General features: G+C 39.5%; 1 pseudogene; it reads right to left on the reverse strand.

The window, feature by feature from the left end:
- LOC118484658 overlaps positions 1–15,185 on the reverse strand; it is a 28,179-nt pseudogene extending 12,994 nt beyond the window's left edge.
- Between the last annotated feature and the right edge of the window lie 1,227 nt (positions 15,186–16,412).

The raw sequence follows: 16,412 nt of genomic DNA on the forward strand, positions 1-16,412 counted from the left end.
AATTATTGCATACTCCCTGATATAAGCTTCTTTATCAGCGGTCGAAAAATACTTGTAGTAAAAGATATTACGAAAGTCGACCCATGAAAGATTAGCGTCAAAATCATCCCCTCCTTTGACTTGCTTATATCCTTCCCACCAAGTTTGTGCGTCATCTTCCAATTTGTAGGTAGCCAGTCTAACTTTGTATTGCTCCGGAACTCCAAGAACTCCGAAGATCTTTTCAACATGAGCTATCCAGTTTCTTGCTTCGACTGGATTAGTAGCGTGACTAAAAGATTTTGGCTTTTGTTTTTGGAATTTACTAATCCATATGTCTATACTATAAGTAATATTGTTAGTGGTATTCTCACGAGTTTCATCACCAGTGGTTGGATTAGTGTTAGTGCGTTCTAGATGACGAGTTTGTTGAATAACGGCCTCAGCTGTTTGGGCAACAAGGTTTGGAAGCAACCCAGCAACAGCCTGGTTGATAGCATTAATTATGTTTGGATCAACTGGAGTCTCATTCGAAGAAGTGTTGTTACGTTCATGGTTAGTACGAGTATTCCTACGTGGCGGACGACGAGGAGGCATCTATAAGAATAGACATAGGAGTTAAACCAAATAAGAGATCAAGTTGAATCCTATCATAGATATCTACCCATTCCTCACAGGTCATAATTACTATCTTCAGGTTTTCTACAGGAAAGAGCCTTTGCTCTAATACCATAGCTGTAACACCCCAACCCGGAAGGGCTGACGTGTCACAATAACGGTAACATAACCAAAAGTCATAATTCCATTTATTTATTTGATAAGGATACAACCACACGACCATTAAAATTAAGATTAATATACAAGCGGAGACATTCATCTTAATTAACTATGTAGGATCGTTTGATGACCCGAACGAGTCGTTCAGAGGTGTTTTAGTCAAGTACAGGTGCGGAATAACAAGTAAATGACGTAGGAATAGCTTGTATATCACTTTAATCTCCTTTTCTATTAATTTGAAACAGTTTACAGCTCAAACGTCACAACGGCAGAGCTTCGGCGTGGAAAACAACAACAACCTCTATGTTGATCGCTCATGGTCTATATATAGGGATCTGGGGCCGCTCATGTGGTCAAGTGACACATGAGCGGTCCAAGCATGTATGAATAAGCGACCCAAGATGACACAAAAGCGACCCAAGATATGTGTGACCCTAAAAGCGACCCTAGCTATACAAAACCCTGTTTTCTCGTATTTCGAGCCCTATGCTATACAATATGATATACGACTTGATTCTAGACACCTAGACGGAATCAACAGATGTAGTGCACCAACAGACTCCCCCTCAGATGTTGATGGATTCGCCAACACACCTTGACTGTAAACTTGTGTTTTCTCATCTGCAGTCTAGATCAGTCTCTGGGCTTTCTCTTTCTCTCTATCTTCAGACTCCCCCTCTCGATTTACTGGTATTCTTTTGTTCTTCAGTAACATCTTAAGGATCGTTGTCTGGCATTCAAACACTCTAATTCTCTTGATCAGATCTCTTGATTCCTTAAGTTCATCAGCATCATCAGTTTGTCATGATCTTCAGAATCAGAATCTGATCTTCACAGACTTTTAGAATCAAATATCCTGGCTCTATCAAAAATCTTTAGCTTTAATTTCTGAGATCGAAACCTGGCTACCTGCACAATCTTAACCTAAAAATAAATTTTCTAATTTTATCACATATCAGATATCTCTGCACCAATATATGACTCCCCTCAAAACAATCTATGATGAACCACTTGAAGAAGATTAGAATTAATGAAAACAATTATATTTACACAAACACTCCCCCTCAAATGTTGTTCATCAAGTTTAGCACTCGGAATTTTGAAAATCAGTTTTCCAACATCAGTTGTCGAAAATCTTTTTGATTTTTTCAAAAATTTATGCTAAAACACACACAAAATCTTTTTGGATTTTTTAATGTGAGAAAATAAAATGCAGAAAAAAAACTATTTACAAACAATATTTTTGTGAGTTCGTGCAAGAGGATCATATCAGTTTATGAAACAAATCACCAACACCGTTAAGCTTGAGTTCATTATAAGCTTTAAACAATTTACCTAGATTGTCAGTATGTTTGTCCTCTTAAATTCTCAACACAAATTTCAATCGATTCGAGATACAAGATTAATGTTTTAGAGACTTAAACTTAATTGTGTATCACTCCACTTGAATATACTCCTGTATCCAGATCCCAAATATTCAGTCTTACAGGTGAGTATACCATAACTGATATCTGTAAAGGGGTTAGATGCGAAACCGTGAGAGCTCAGGTCAGAACTTCCGTTCAGCAGAGAGATGACGGTTCGACTTTTGGTGGGTCCCCTTTAGAGGATCTTTTGCATTTCAACAGCAGCGACTATCAATTTTATTGTTTCATCAGCATGCTGAGGGCGAAGCTTATGTTTCAAAGCTTTAGCAAAAAGTATTATCCGGGGACTAGGTCAGAACTTCCATTCAGCAGAAGTCCCGGGATAATACCCCAGATATCACTGAGTATAAAGACCTAGTATCTCAGAATACGGGACCTTTCAAACACGATTTCGGGGGTTACCCATATATCCAAGAATAGTTACCCACGAATCAAGTAAGTTTGATTTAGATTTATATCTCGTATCAATTTACTAAATGTGCGAAAATCTACTGACACACCCGCAGTAAGATTGTTTAACTCTTTTTAACTTTACATGTCTTTAGCGTGTCGTGATAGTCCACTGATGTACTATCATTTCCTCTTTTTCGCAACAAAACTCATTTTTGAATTTTATCATGTTTTTGGCTTTTTCAAATTTCAAATGTGTTTGGATTTTCTGAAATTTCCCTACTCCCCGTAAAATGCAAACACATTTTAAAGAAACTTTGAAAACTTCTAGATATTTGACCTACTAAAAACATAAACAGAAAAACAAACTATACATAAACTTGACAACCGACACTGAATCACATCAAATCGCCATTCACTAGGCATAAACAATCTGAACTCCCCCTATCACAAATCATTTTCTCATTTAGATTTCAAAACACTTAAGTTTGTTTTAATCAAAATGATTTTTCCGGAAAATGAATTTGTGTTGATAACAACCACTTATAGGTTTATCAATTTTAAAAACGGGGATGTGGTTCATCATCTTGTCTATCTTTTGTCATGAATAGTAAATCAAATACAACTTAATGTCCCTGATTTACCCTTTGCCTTTAAGAACCTTCTGTATCACTTATAAATGTACTTCAAAGAATACACTTCAAAATTTAACCACAAATACCACCTATGGAGTCAAGATTACCACTTGTAAATACCCAAACAACTACCACGTGTAGGAATATTACGTCTACGTCACCATTATATCAATCAGAATGTCGAGTCCTGCTTCGCAATTAACCACCTGGAAGCTCCGGCATAGTCCTTCAACCTGTAAACAAAAAACATTCAAGCATTAAACACAAACATTCAAACTTCTCAAATACTAGAAAGATGCCGATTCATGATCCACGATATAAACTTGGGATCTCCGGCGTAGTCCTTTGACTATTCTGGGAAGCAAACTTCCCTCCAAGTCTTCTCAGACTTAAGAACTTTCAATTCTTCAGCTGTAGGGTTGTATGTCGCCTTTTTAGTTGCGTAAAAATCTTTTACCCCTTTAGCTTTTCCACTCAACATTTTCTCAAATATCTTCTTAACATTCCCGTTGAATGTTTTCTCGACATCAAATTCCTTTTCATCATCATAAAATTGATTTGAAATTTCAATTTTTGCAATTTCCTTCATAACCTCTTCAAACTTCAATGATGGAAGGACATCATCATTTTCTGAACTTTTCTCCATAACTTGTGGCTCTTCTGGCTTTGTGGAACCAAATTCATTGCCGACTTTCACTTCATTCTTCTTCGCAACCCAGACCTGGTTGTCATTTCCTTGTCTTTTGTAAAATGTTGTCTTTTTCTTTGAGCATTCTCCCACTTCATTTTTCGAATTTTTAAAAATTTTAGACTTCTCAGCTTTTTCTTCAACTTTGTCTTTCATCTTCTTAGAAGCTCCCTGTTTTGCTTTGATATCTTTCGAACAATCCGATGCAATGTGACCAGCTTCATTGCATTTCAAACAGGTTTGAGCATTTCTCGGATGAAATACTCCAGTTCCATTCTTTCTCTTTTCAGCAAGAAACTCTTTGTTAGTTTGTCTCCAAAATGGTTTCTGCTGTTCATCTTCCGAGCTTCCACCTGTCACAAATTCAGTGTTTGAATTAGAATTTTTCTCATTTTTATGATTTTCTTGTGGAACAAAACCTAAACCTTTCTTTTTATAGCTACGATTTTGGTTAGGTTTCTTTGGAAAACCAGGACCAGAATTGTAACCTTTTTTCTTGTTTAGACGTTGTTGAACTCTAGAAGTATATTTTTTAGATTTTTCAAAATTTTTCAAAATTTTTCAAAACTTTTAACTCAGGAATATTAACCTCTATTAGTTTAAAAGTTTTGTTGATTAGATCCGTTTTAACACTTAAAATTGGAAACTCTTTGTTGTAATATAATTTGTCAGAACCATTCAAAGTATAAACAACTTCGAATGCTTCATCATTCAAATCAGCTTTTGATAACAAAAACTCTTTACTATAAGACCGTTTAACCGAAGAATTTTGACTGTTCACTGACGACTTTGACCCTTCAGACTCAGACTTTGACTCTGTCTCCTCATCAGTGTCCAACACCTGATCGACCACCTTTTTGATTAATTCAGACTCATGATCAGTATCGGATGAGGTAAACGTCACATCAATGTTTTCTGGTAAGACGTCAGTTGTGTCGGTTTTAAGCTGTATATTAACTGCTTTTGCAAGTTGTTCCTCATTTGGTTTCCTAGGTGAATACCCATCCCAAATTGGAGGTGGACACTTGTTATAGCTAACGGTCGGTTTCTTACCACAATCTTTCTTTTCTTTCGGCTTCTCTGCTTGAAAAGCTTCCATACCTGCCACAGTTGGATAAACACGATCAATAACATAATCAGAGGTAGAGTAGCTCAACAATAACCTCCTAATCCTTTCATTTTCAATCTTTTCAGTTTCCAACTCTTGCTTCCATTTGGCACTTTCTTCAATGTAGAAATTTATAGCTTTTTGCTTCGACATTAAAGTTGCATTCATCATCGTCAGTGCCTGTTCTCTTTCTGTGTTTGTCTTTTGGAGACCAGTTACTGTTTTGTTCAACACGTCGTATGATTCCTTCACATAATTGAGATTGAACAATAACTGCTCTTTCTTTTTCTCGTACTCAGCTATGATGTCGTCTTTTGCTGCACACTCTTTGCAGGCTTCCAAACACTTCTCACAGGGCTTGATGACTTCAACAATTTTTTCAACTTCGACTGTTTTCACAACTTCAATCACTTTTTCTACTTCAATCACCTTTTCCACTTCAATCACCTTTTCTTCTTTCACAGTTTCTGTAATCTTCTCAGCAACATTTTCAATATTCTGAAATTCACCTTCAGATTCAGATTGTTGATCTTTTTCAGCTCGTTCCTCTGCCAGTTTCTCCATTTTTTCTGCAAAATAGAAATGAAAACTATTAGGAGACAATTGAGATTTTGAAATATTTATATATTTCTCTTCTTCATCATCACTGCTACTATGATCTGGTGATTCATCAAAATGTACAGATTTTTCAAAATCATCATCAGACACACTAGAAACAGATGGTGTTTTATCAAATACAACATCCTGTTCTTGAACAATTTCGTCTGAATTATCTGATACATCCCCAGAGTGTTCTGAGAGTCTATCAGTACTATCTGAACTTTCATCAGAAGACCCAGATTTTTCATCTCCACTTCATACATTCTCTCCAATAGATCTCATCCAAGTAGCAAACAAATTTGGCTCTCGGACGATCTTTGCAATGAAAGCTTTAAAACCTCCCTTTTCATCCACAAACATATCCCAACTAAAACCTTCTGGTAGTTTCTCATCATCTTGATCAATAACTCGTTCTGCTGTAACTTCAGATGATATGTAATCACTCCAGCTGAAATCTACCAAACATGCTCTCTTGGGATCTTCAATTTTTCTTCCGTGAGCTGTCTGAGGTTCCTGGGATTGACCAACTTGTTGATAGATAGCTTTGCAGTAGTAATCATCTTTCCCAAATGGATTTTGTGCTCCATTAGCTTCTCTTCCTTTGCACTCCCGCTTGAAATGGCCCTTCTCCCTGCATCGAAAACAGGTAACTTTAGATTTATCAAAACCTAAAGTAGAAACATGTGCATCAAGAAAGTCATTTCTCCCGGTAATGGTTTTGAATTTCTCAGCTCGACGAAGAACACTTGCAAGACACCATTTGATATCCATAAGTTCCATTTCCTCGGCGACTATTTGGTCGTAATCCTCTTTGGTGAGCATATGATTTCCGATCCTACCAGCAACAAGACCTTCATAGGATAACAGAACTGAACCCAGAAGTGCCATGTGGTCTTTAGCAGTGTCTTCAGAGAAGCTTTGACCTTCTGGAAGACTTAGAGCAATGTTGCACTGAATCACATATCCGTTTCCAGTTTTTGTACTCTGAGACTGAAAGCTTGTGTTAGTCTCTTTTGGATTCACACTCGGAAACGATGAAAATCCACTACTGCTCTTGTTTGAACCCTGATCAGCTTTCTCAGATGAATCACCAGCACTGAAAGCGGTTTGAATTTTCGGACTTCTTTCAGCTTCAGAAACTGGAAGACTACCTTTATAGTACATTTTAACATCTTGTTGACCACTAGGATTATTCATCCTCGCGATCTTTTGCTGTTCAAGATCCTGACTCTCAATTTTCTCAATAAACTGACCAATTGTAAGTTTCTCATAAACACCCGTGTTTTTCAGTATCATCAAATACGTTCCCCACTCTTTCTGAGGTAACGCGTCAGCCAACTTATCAACCCATTCCTCCCGACCTTTTTCAACTCCCAACATCGATAACGACCGCACTAAGTGGCAGTATCTCTCGATTAGCTTTTTAGTATCCTCTCCCGGCAAACTGCTAAACAAATCAAATTCCTTTTTAAGCAATGCCTTCTTGCTTTTGATCATACTTTCACTACCCTCGAATTTCACTTTAAGAGCATCCCAAATTGACTTTGCAGTTTTGTCGTGTTGTAGAAGAATGAATATATCTTCTTTAATTGCCTGCTGTAACAAACTGATCATCATTTTCTCTGCTCGGTACATTGCACGTTCTTGTTCTGAGAATTCAGATATCTGTTTAATGACTTGCAATTTTGTTCGAGGCAATGTGTACTTTTCCAATATGCATTCCCATGATCTGAGATAATTTGCCTGAACCCAGTTTTCAAAGCGATCTTTCCACCCATAGTATTCTTCAATACTCATCAGTTTCGGGGGTTTCTGAGTGGTTCCCGTCTCATTTTCAAGATTCATGGCTTGAGCAATCGCGGCTGGAGTAGTCGATGTAGCAAAGGCGTTGTAAAACTCAGAATTCATGATGACTTAATACGTTTTTCAAGAAAACAGTCAGAAAAGCGGTCCAGAGAAATCCTTAAAAGCGATCCAAGATTGATCCGAAACAGCGATCCAGAAAAATATCTTTGGAGCGGTCTAACAGCTTTCCTTGGAGCGGTTCAAGATATGATGTTCGAATGAGCGGTTCAAGGTAAGTTTGTTCGAGCGGTTCAAGAAATAATCAAATGGTCCAAATTGGCGATCCAGGTAATTGTTCGTACGAGCGGTTCAGAAAATGTATGAATAAGCGGTTCACAATTTCTTTTGGAGCGGTCCAAGTCACTTGATCGAATAAGCGGTCCTAAACATGTACGAATGAGCAGTTCAAGCTTGGTCCAATAAGCGATCCATGAATGTTCCAGAAAAGCGATCCAAATTCGGACAACGATTTGACCCACTATTTCTTTGAATTTCAACCCCAAACTTTCAAGGGTTTGTTTTTATACCATTGTGCACAATCTCAGGGATTTTGAGCAAGTTTTGACCGTGAAAAATATCTGAAACTGAAAAAAAATGAGTAGAAGACAGAATTTTCTATAATTTTCAGCTATTTCCTGTAGAACTCCTCCTCCTGAAGCTCTGATACCACTTGTAGGATCGTTTGATGACCCGAACGAGTCGTTCAGAGGTGTTTTAGTCAAGTACAGGTGCGGAATAACAAGTAAATGACGTAGGAATAGCTTGTATATCACTTTAATCTCCTTTTCTATTAATTTGAAACAATTTACAGCTCAAACGTCACACCGGCAGAGCTTCGGCGTGGAAAACAACAACAACCTCTATGTGGATCGCTCATGGTCTATATATAGGGATCTGGGGCCGCTCATGTGGTCAAGTGACACATGAGCGGTCCAAGCATGTATGAATAAGCGACCCAAGATGACACAAAAGCGACCCAAGATATGTGTGACCCTAAAAGCGACCCTAGCTATACAAAACTCTGTTTTCTCGTATTTCGAGCCCTATGCTATACAATATGATATACGACTTGATTCTAGACACCTAGACGGAATCAACAGATGTAGTGCACCAACAAACTAACATCTTCAGATTTATTCCTAGGCTTTATTCTTCTCTCTTTTCCCCTCCCAAAATAATCTGTGGACCTGTATATACAAAAAATTTACGGAATGAGCCGAATGCTCAGTACGTAATTTTAGGCTCAAATAACAAATAACGCTTTATATGAAATCTTATCCGGATGGAACTTTATGCGAAAATGATACGATGCAAGAACATAATTTCATAATTATATCTTACGGATGTACCCATGAGCAAACTTAAAACGTGACAATACACAGGTAGCTACTCCTGCATAATTATCACATGAGATGGCGAATTGGCATATCCGTTATCCACCTCCTTATACTTAAATCCTAGGATCGATCCATACGCCTCCTAATAGCCTTATGTACCACACTTGTACTTACGAGACGCCGTGAACTAATCTCTCCGTCACGGATGGAGCACATGATGTCGATGCCGCAACAACATGCTCGTGGGACACTCCACGAGAAGCGATACTCAGGGTATCAGAGTACAAATGGTCTTAAAACTTATTTTCATAACAAAACGGAACATATATTGGAACATGTGATAATGAGTATAACATAATACTATCGCATGACATGAAAGCTAAATCAAATGATTAGGATAGGAATCGAACGGACTGTCAAATGAATCGATAATCAAAGACGTGAGGAGTTTTTAACAGATATAGTAATTTAGTGGTTTTATAACAATTTGAATATGAAGCAACAAAGAGTGGGGTAAGGATCCGTACCTTAATAACTTCAAAGTGAAGCTACCTTGTGCTAATATTTTAGATTTATATGGGCAGAGTTTCGACTACTGATTAATCTTTTCACCTAATAACATGCACACAAACTAGGTTAGTAACTTAATACAACATTTACGTCAATTCACGAGATCAAACCCTCACAACTATTATCAAGTGCAATACTTAATAATTCAATCGGATTCACAACGAATAACAGAGCATAGTCCGAATTCGAACAGCACTCAAATATTCAAGTTGAAATCACGACGAATAATCAAAGTAGAAGCTCAATTTGAGCAGCACTCAGACAATCGTTGGATAGTTATAATCGATCGGACGTTGAGTCGTAATAGCGATCGAGTTATTACCCTGATTGCGGCAGCGTTTCGAGGTGTGTGTGTTTGGGTAGTGGAAGAAGTATAACTCGACGTCAATTGAGAATTTGAGCGTCGTTTTTGTGCACAGAAGCAAGTCCCAAAGCCTGCTATTTATACACAAATTTGGCACTGCTTACGGACCGTAAGCATGGTCCCTTACGGTCCGTAAGGGACACCGAAAATTCTTTTGCTTGCTCCTCACGGGACAAGCCTTGATTGGTCAGAAATTTGGTCCAATTATATTTAGACAACGTTTTAAGTAGATAATCGTCAACTAAGGTTTATCCCCCCTTGAGTTTTAGGGGTCCTGATCCTAATTCTGATTGCTCTGAAATTTTCAGGGGCTGTGCAGAATTACTTGGGTGTCTTAATTAGGGTTTTCTGGTGGTCTATTATTCTTTTTATTTCTAGAATAATGATTTTAAATTTATGGGCATTACATGAAGTGTTGCCTCTTCTGTCTATCCCAATGTGCTGGCATATCACCTGTAAAAAGATAATTGACAATGTTAGCATACCATGGCAATTTATCTAATTTCATTATGTGCTCATCTGGGAAAGACTCATTGATCTCTAAGGACTTCGGATCCTCTTCAACCGTCAACCGGGACAAATGGTCCGCTACCACATTCTCGATACCCTTTTTGTCCCGTATCTCCAAATCGAACTCTTGGAGCAACAACACCCACCGGATTAACCTCGGCTTTGCATCCTTCTTCTCCATGAGGTACCTAACTGCAGTGTGATCAGAATAAATAATCACTTTACTACCCCATATATAAGACCGAAATTTATCCAATGCGTATACCACCGCAAGTAGCTCTTTTTCGGTGGTAGTGTAATTCAATTGTGCATCCGAAAGAGTCTTACTTGAATAGTATATGGCAATGGGTTTCTTATCGACCCGTTGTCCCAACACGGCCCCCACCGCATAATCACTTGCATCGCACATTATTTCAAAAGGTAAAGACCAATTTGGCGATTGCAAGATTGGGGCCTCAACTAACTTCTCTTTCAAATTGTTAAAAGCATTTTGGCAATTTTCATTAAAATCAAACGGTTGGTCTTTTAACAACAAATTACATAAAGGCTTGGTTATATCACTAAAACCCTTAATAAATCGCCGATAAAACCCCGCGTGACCTAAAAAAGACCTAACACCTTTAACAGTCGTGGGATACGGAAGAGTAGATATAACTTGTACCTTAGCACGATCAACCTCTATCCCACGACTTGACACCACGTGTCCCAACACTATTCCCTCTTGAACCATAAAATGGCTCTTTTCCCAACTTAAGACCAAACTAGTTTCAACACACCTTTTTAACACTTTATCTAGTTGGTCCAAACAAGCCTCAAAAGATTACCCAAAAATTGAGAAATCATCCATGAAGATTTCCAAAGACTTCCCCACCATATCTGAAAAGATACTCATCATACACCTTTGAAAGGTGGCGGGGGCGTTACATAATCCAAACGGCATTCGCCTAAATGCGAATGTGTCGTAGGGACAAGTAAACGTAGTCTTTCTTGTTATTCCAGATGGATGGCAATTTGGTTATAACCCGAATAGCCATCTAAGAAACAATAAAATTTTTGTCCCGACAATTTCTCAACTATTTGGTCGATGAATGGTAAAGAAAAATGATCTTTGGAAGTTGCGGTATTCAACTTCCTATAATCAATACAAATTCGCCACCCGGTTACCGGCCGAGTGGCTACCTCTTCACCTGCGTCATTTTTGACGACTTGTATACCCGCTTTCTTGGGAACCGTCTGTGTTGGGCTCACCCATTGGCTATCCGAGATTGGGTAAATGATACCCGCATCAAGCCACTTCAGCACTTCCTTCTTCACTACCTCCCGCATATTCGGATTTAATCTCCGTTGTGCATCTCGAACGGGAGTCACATTCTCTTCCGTAATGATTTTGTGCATCACCACTGAGGGACTAATACCCTTCAAATCCGCAATGGTCCATCCAATCGCCGCCCGATTGGTGACCAACACCTCCATCAATTTTTCCTCTTGCTCCACGGTTAAATTTAATGCAATAATAACCGGGAGTGTATTGCCTTCACCAAGATAAGCATACTTGAGATGCTTCGGCAATGCCTTCAACTCAACCTCCGGAGGCTCTACTAAAGACGGCTTCAATTTAGTGTCAATACTCTCCGGTAAACTTTCAACTTGGTGCGTCCATGTCGGTTTTCCTTCTCGAACCGCAAGCACCTCCAAACTCTTCACTTCCTTGTCTATGCTTCTTTCTACCTCCACCTGTGACCTGTCAAACATATAACAATCCTCCATTGTGTTTTCCTCATACACGACTGTGTCGCAAATAGGTATACACGTGTCAACAATGTCTGCCATATAACATTCATCGTCAACTGGAGGGTTCATAAGTCCGGAAAAAAACATGCAACCTCAACCTTCGGTTTCCAAATGTCATGTCAACCGTTCCTGTTCTGCAGTCAATTTGAGCATTTGCAGTTGCTAAGAACGGTCGACCCAAAATCACCGTAGGTTGTTTGGTTGGGTCCTTGGCCACGTAATCAAGTACTAGAAAGTCCACCGGATAGTAAAAATCCTCGATTTTCACTATCACATCCGAACCAACTCCACGGGGTAGTTTGGGTGTCAAATCGGCTAACACCACGGTAGTGTTTGACGATTGAAGTGGACCAAACTCGTATTGGTCATACAAACTACCCGGTAGAATGCTCACGCTAGCACTAAGATCTAGAAGCGCCCGGTTGATTTTAAAATCACCTACTTGAATTGAAATGATAGGCGCTCCTGGATCTTGGAGCTTAGGTGGAAGTGCACCCGAAAGAATCGAACTCACGTTTTCGGTTAAATCTAATTTCTTTGGAAATTTGTGAGTTCGTTTCTGAGTGCACAAGTCTTTCAAGTACTTAGCATAAGACGGTACTTGTTTAATTGCATCCAAAAGAGGTAAATTTATTTTTACTTGTTTAAAAATTTCCAACAACTCTTCTTGTTGTGGACCTCTTTTGTTTACAATTTTCTTTATGGGTCCTTTCAATGCTTCGGGATAAGGGGCGGTATTAGCCTCCACACCCTTTTCCTTAGCCTTGGGGACGGGGATGGTCACAACGGGAGGGTTATTCTTCTTTTTCAAGTCATTTTTATTTTGACCCGTTTTACCATCCTCATTCTCATCTTCACTAGCATCTTCCACCACCCCTTCAACAAACTGGGGTGATGGTGGTTTGACACCATTATCTATGACTCGACCACTACGTAAAGAGATTTCATTTAAATGTACCTCACGTATGTTCCTTGAACTTGACCCTTGATGCTTAGGGTTTACCGTGGTGTCACTTGGAAGCTTCCCCATGCTTCCTCTTATCTGAGCCATTTCCTCCGCGAGTTGGCCCACTTGCTTTGCCAATGCCTCATGTGCTTTATCCCGAATCTCGTTTGTGTTCTTTATCTCCTTAATATCATTGTGAGATTCTATTATATTGTTTTGAGATTCTTTTTGCATATTCAGCAAAGCATCCATTTTGGCAGTCAAGTCATCGCCACCGGTTTGATTGTTCGACCCGCTTCCATTACCGCCTTGATTGTTGTAATTTCTTTGGTACCCACCTTGGTAATTGTTGTCCCTACCTTGGTACCCTTGGTTGTAGTTTCATTGATAACCTCCTTGGTTACCACCTTGACGGTTTTGATATGATGACCTGCTTTGACCTCCTTGATTACCCGATTGGAAATTCGGGTTCATTTGATTTGAAGCATTACCATATCGGAAATTAGGGTGATTTCTCAAACCCGGATGGTAAGTGTTGGAGTTCATGTCATATTGCTTCCTATCTCTATACACTTGGTTGACTTCCTCCGTGTAGTCACCACAATCTTCACATACCTCGAATTGAACCGCATTCACTTCCTTTTTCTTTATTCGAGCCATTTCCCGTTCTAAGGTGGAAATCCAATCTTTAGAGTCGAGATCGGGAAGTGACCGGGAAATGGGATGTTTCTTGGCTCGATCGGCCGATTCTTTCTCTTTCGAACGCTTACTCATCCGTTCCAAGAACTCCCAATCATCATCTTCATGGTTGCTTAGAAGGGTCCCATTGCTTGTTGATTCAAGTCGGTTCCATGTGTTGTCATCTAGACCCCGTACAAAGCACTTAACCAACTCCCACTTCTCGATTTGATGATGTGGGCATCTCCGCATCATTTCTTTGAATCGAGTGAACGCTTCATGCAACGGCTCACCCGATAATTGGCGAAAAGACCTAATTTCATCACGAGCATCATCGGTCTTCGCCATAGAATAGTATTTATCTAGAAACGCTTGTTGCATTTCTCCCCATGTGCGGATGCTATTGGCCGGGAGGGTAAGGAACCATTGCTTCGCTTTGTCTTTCAATGAAAATTGGAACAAGCGAAGTTTAACCTCCTCTAGTGCAAAGTTATGCCCCCCGATAGTGTTGCAAACCGAAGAAAATTCCGCCAAATGTGTATACAGCTCATCGTTGGACCTTCCATTGAAATGAGGAAGTATGTTGATGTAATGAGGTTTACAATCAAACATCCTTCGCTCACAAACGATTGGTGAATCGTTTTCAGTAACAATCGGCCTGAAACGGTCATTCACTCCCCGTGGAGGTTGTTGCCGACGATAAGGACCGTTAACTTCTTGATCATCCATTCTCCGGTTATCCCTCCTATCATCTCTTCTCTCATTCCTTCTTTCATCTCGTCTCTCATCCCTTCTCTCACCCCTTACTTGATTCCTACCTTGGTTTCCTCTTTGATTGCCACCCCCCCACAAAACGAGGAATCCGATTAGGGTTGCCATTATTATTGTTATTGTAATACCCGTCATTTCGATTCCTTTGGTTGTTATTTCGTGGTTGGCGGTTATTCTCGTAACCACCATTCCTTCTATTCCCATGACCATAATCGTCCTCCCCAACGTAGTTGGCATTTTGATAGCCAAACTCTTCATCTTCGTACCCTCTTGCATGGTAGCCATTACCCTGATTGATATATCCCCAATCTTCATCATCGTTCACTCGATCATCATAATAACCCCCATCATCTGAGTTTTCTGTATGAATGCTTACATGTTCCGGTGATTGATAACCGGGAACACTATAAGGTTCATCATCGGGGATTGCATTCCTCAAGTCATCGATATTGAAAAATGGGTCTTCATCCGCGGGATTGCCGCGATCTCGATTACCTCTACGACCGGAGTTGACATTCCGATCATCAAGGTTGATAGGTAAAGACGCTTGTCGATGAAGGGTTTGTTGTTGGGGTGTTCGTTGGGTGTTATTGGGATTTTGATTTCTGAAAGGTGGTGTGGGTGGTCTAGCGTTGACGTTACCACCTGGTTGCTCTTGAGGTATAGGTTGGGCGTTTTGGGCGGGATGAAAGTTTCCTCGGGATTGAAATTGATTTGGATTGAGGTTTTGGTTGGAGTTGAAGTTTTGATTGGAATTGTGGTTCGCCATTGAATCGGTTTCAATGGTCGATGTGAGTGGTGGTGTTTGGTTGGTTTGATTAGAAGCAAGAGTTGCTTCTAACCGGCTTGCTAGGTTTCTTCTTGCGACTCTTTCGATTTCCGGTTCGTAGACTAAAGGTGAAGTCCTCCCGGGTTCAAGTCCCCGGCAACAGCGCCAAAATTTGATCGGAGTGTCGCGCTCCGGTCAAAGATAATATTTATAAGCCCAAATTACCCTTAACAATGTGTTAGTGGTAGCAAGGGGTCGAACCACGAAGAGTATGTGGTTTGTGTGTGGATTCGATTGAATTATTAAAAGTGTCACGATTATGAAGCTTACTAGAATAATTTTGTGTTTTTGTTTAATTGAAAGATATGATTTTAAACTAGATGAATTGATGAAAATGATTAACAACTACTAATTAACAATTGCAAGAAAATTGGTTACTAGAACAATAATAATAAAAAGGAATCACGCCCGGTTTCGATAATTGCTAACCTAGGGTTTCTACAAGTTTTAGATTCAACTCAAATGCATTCGATTAACGGATTTAGTGTACCGTGACTTAGGTGCTACTAGCTATCAACGTCCCGAAGAACGGACAAAAAGACACTTTGTAATCAAGACAAGTAAATCCTAACGACGACAATGCACAATTACATATCACCATTTCGCAGAGTCATAACTTTTAACATCGTTCGACAATTTACGAATTCGCAAAAAATGTAACACTATTGTCAAAAGTTTCAAAAACCAAACACAAATTGTCACTAAGTTGAAACAAGAACAATTCGAAACCTTAGAATTAACAACTACCTACGCCGGGGTGAAACCGAGATGATTAGCCGCTCATGGTTGATGAAGCTTGATCACCGGAAGTTTGGAATACGAATGATGTCATCTTGAAGCTTGTAGGATGAAGGAATGGTGGATGATTAGGGTTTATGGAATGATTGATGATGGTGAAGTGGTGAATGGATGGAGAATTAGGGTTATGGAGGAATTGGGGATTGTGAAGAATGATGGTGATGAATCTTGATTCGGGTGTTGTAATGTTGGAGAGAATGGAATGGTAGGTGATAGATGGTGTATTGTGGCTCCAAGATGTTCTTTCAAACTCAAGGGAAGTGTAACTCACGAAATTAATGCCCAAGGACCAATGAAACTCGAGCTTAACCAAGAAAACCTCAAAATTCGCGTTCTGAGAAACCCTTACCTGTCGCCAACGGGTCTGAC

Source organism: Helianthus annuus, chromosome 2 (assembly GCF_002127325.2).
Source record: "Helianthus annuus cultivar XRQ/B chromosome 2, HanXRQr2.0-SUNRISE, whole genome shotgun sequence".
NCBI lineage: Eukaryota > Viridiplantae > Streptophyta > Magnoliopsida > Asterales > Asteraceae > Helianthus > Helianthus annuus.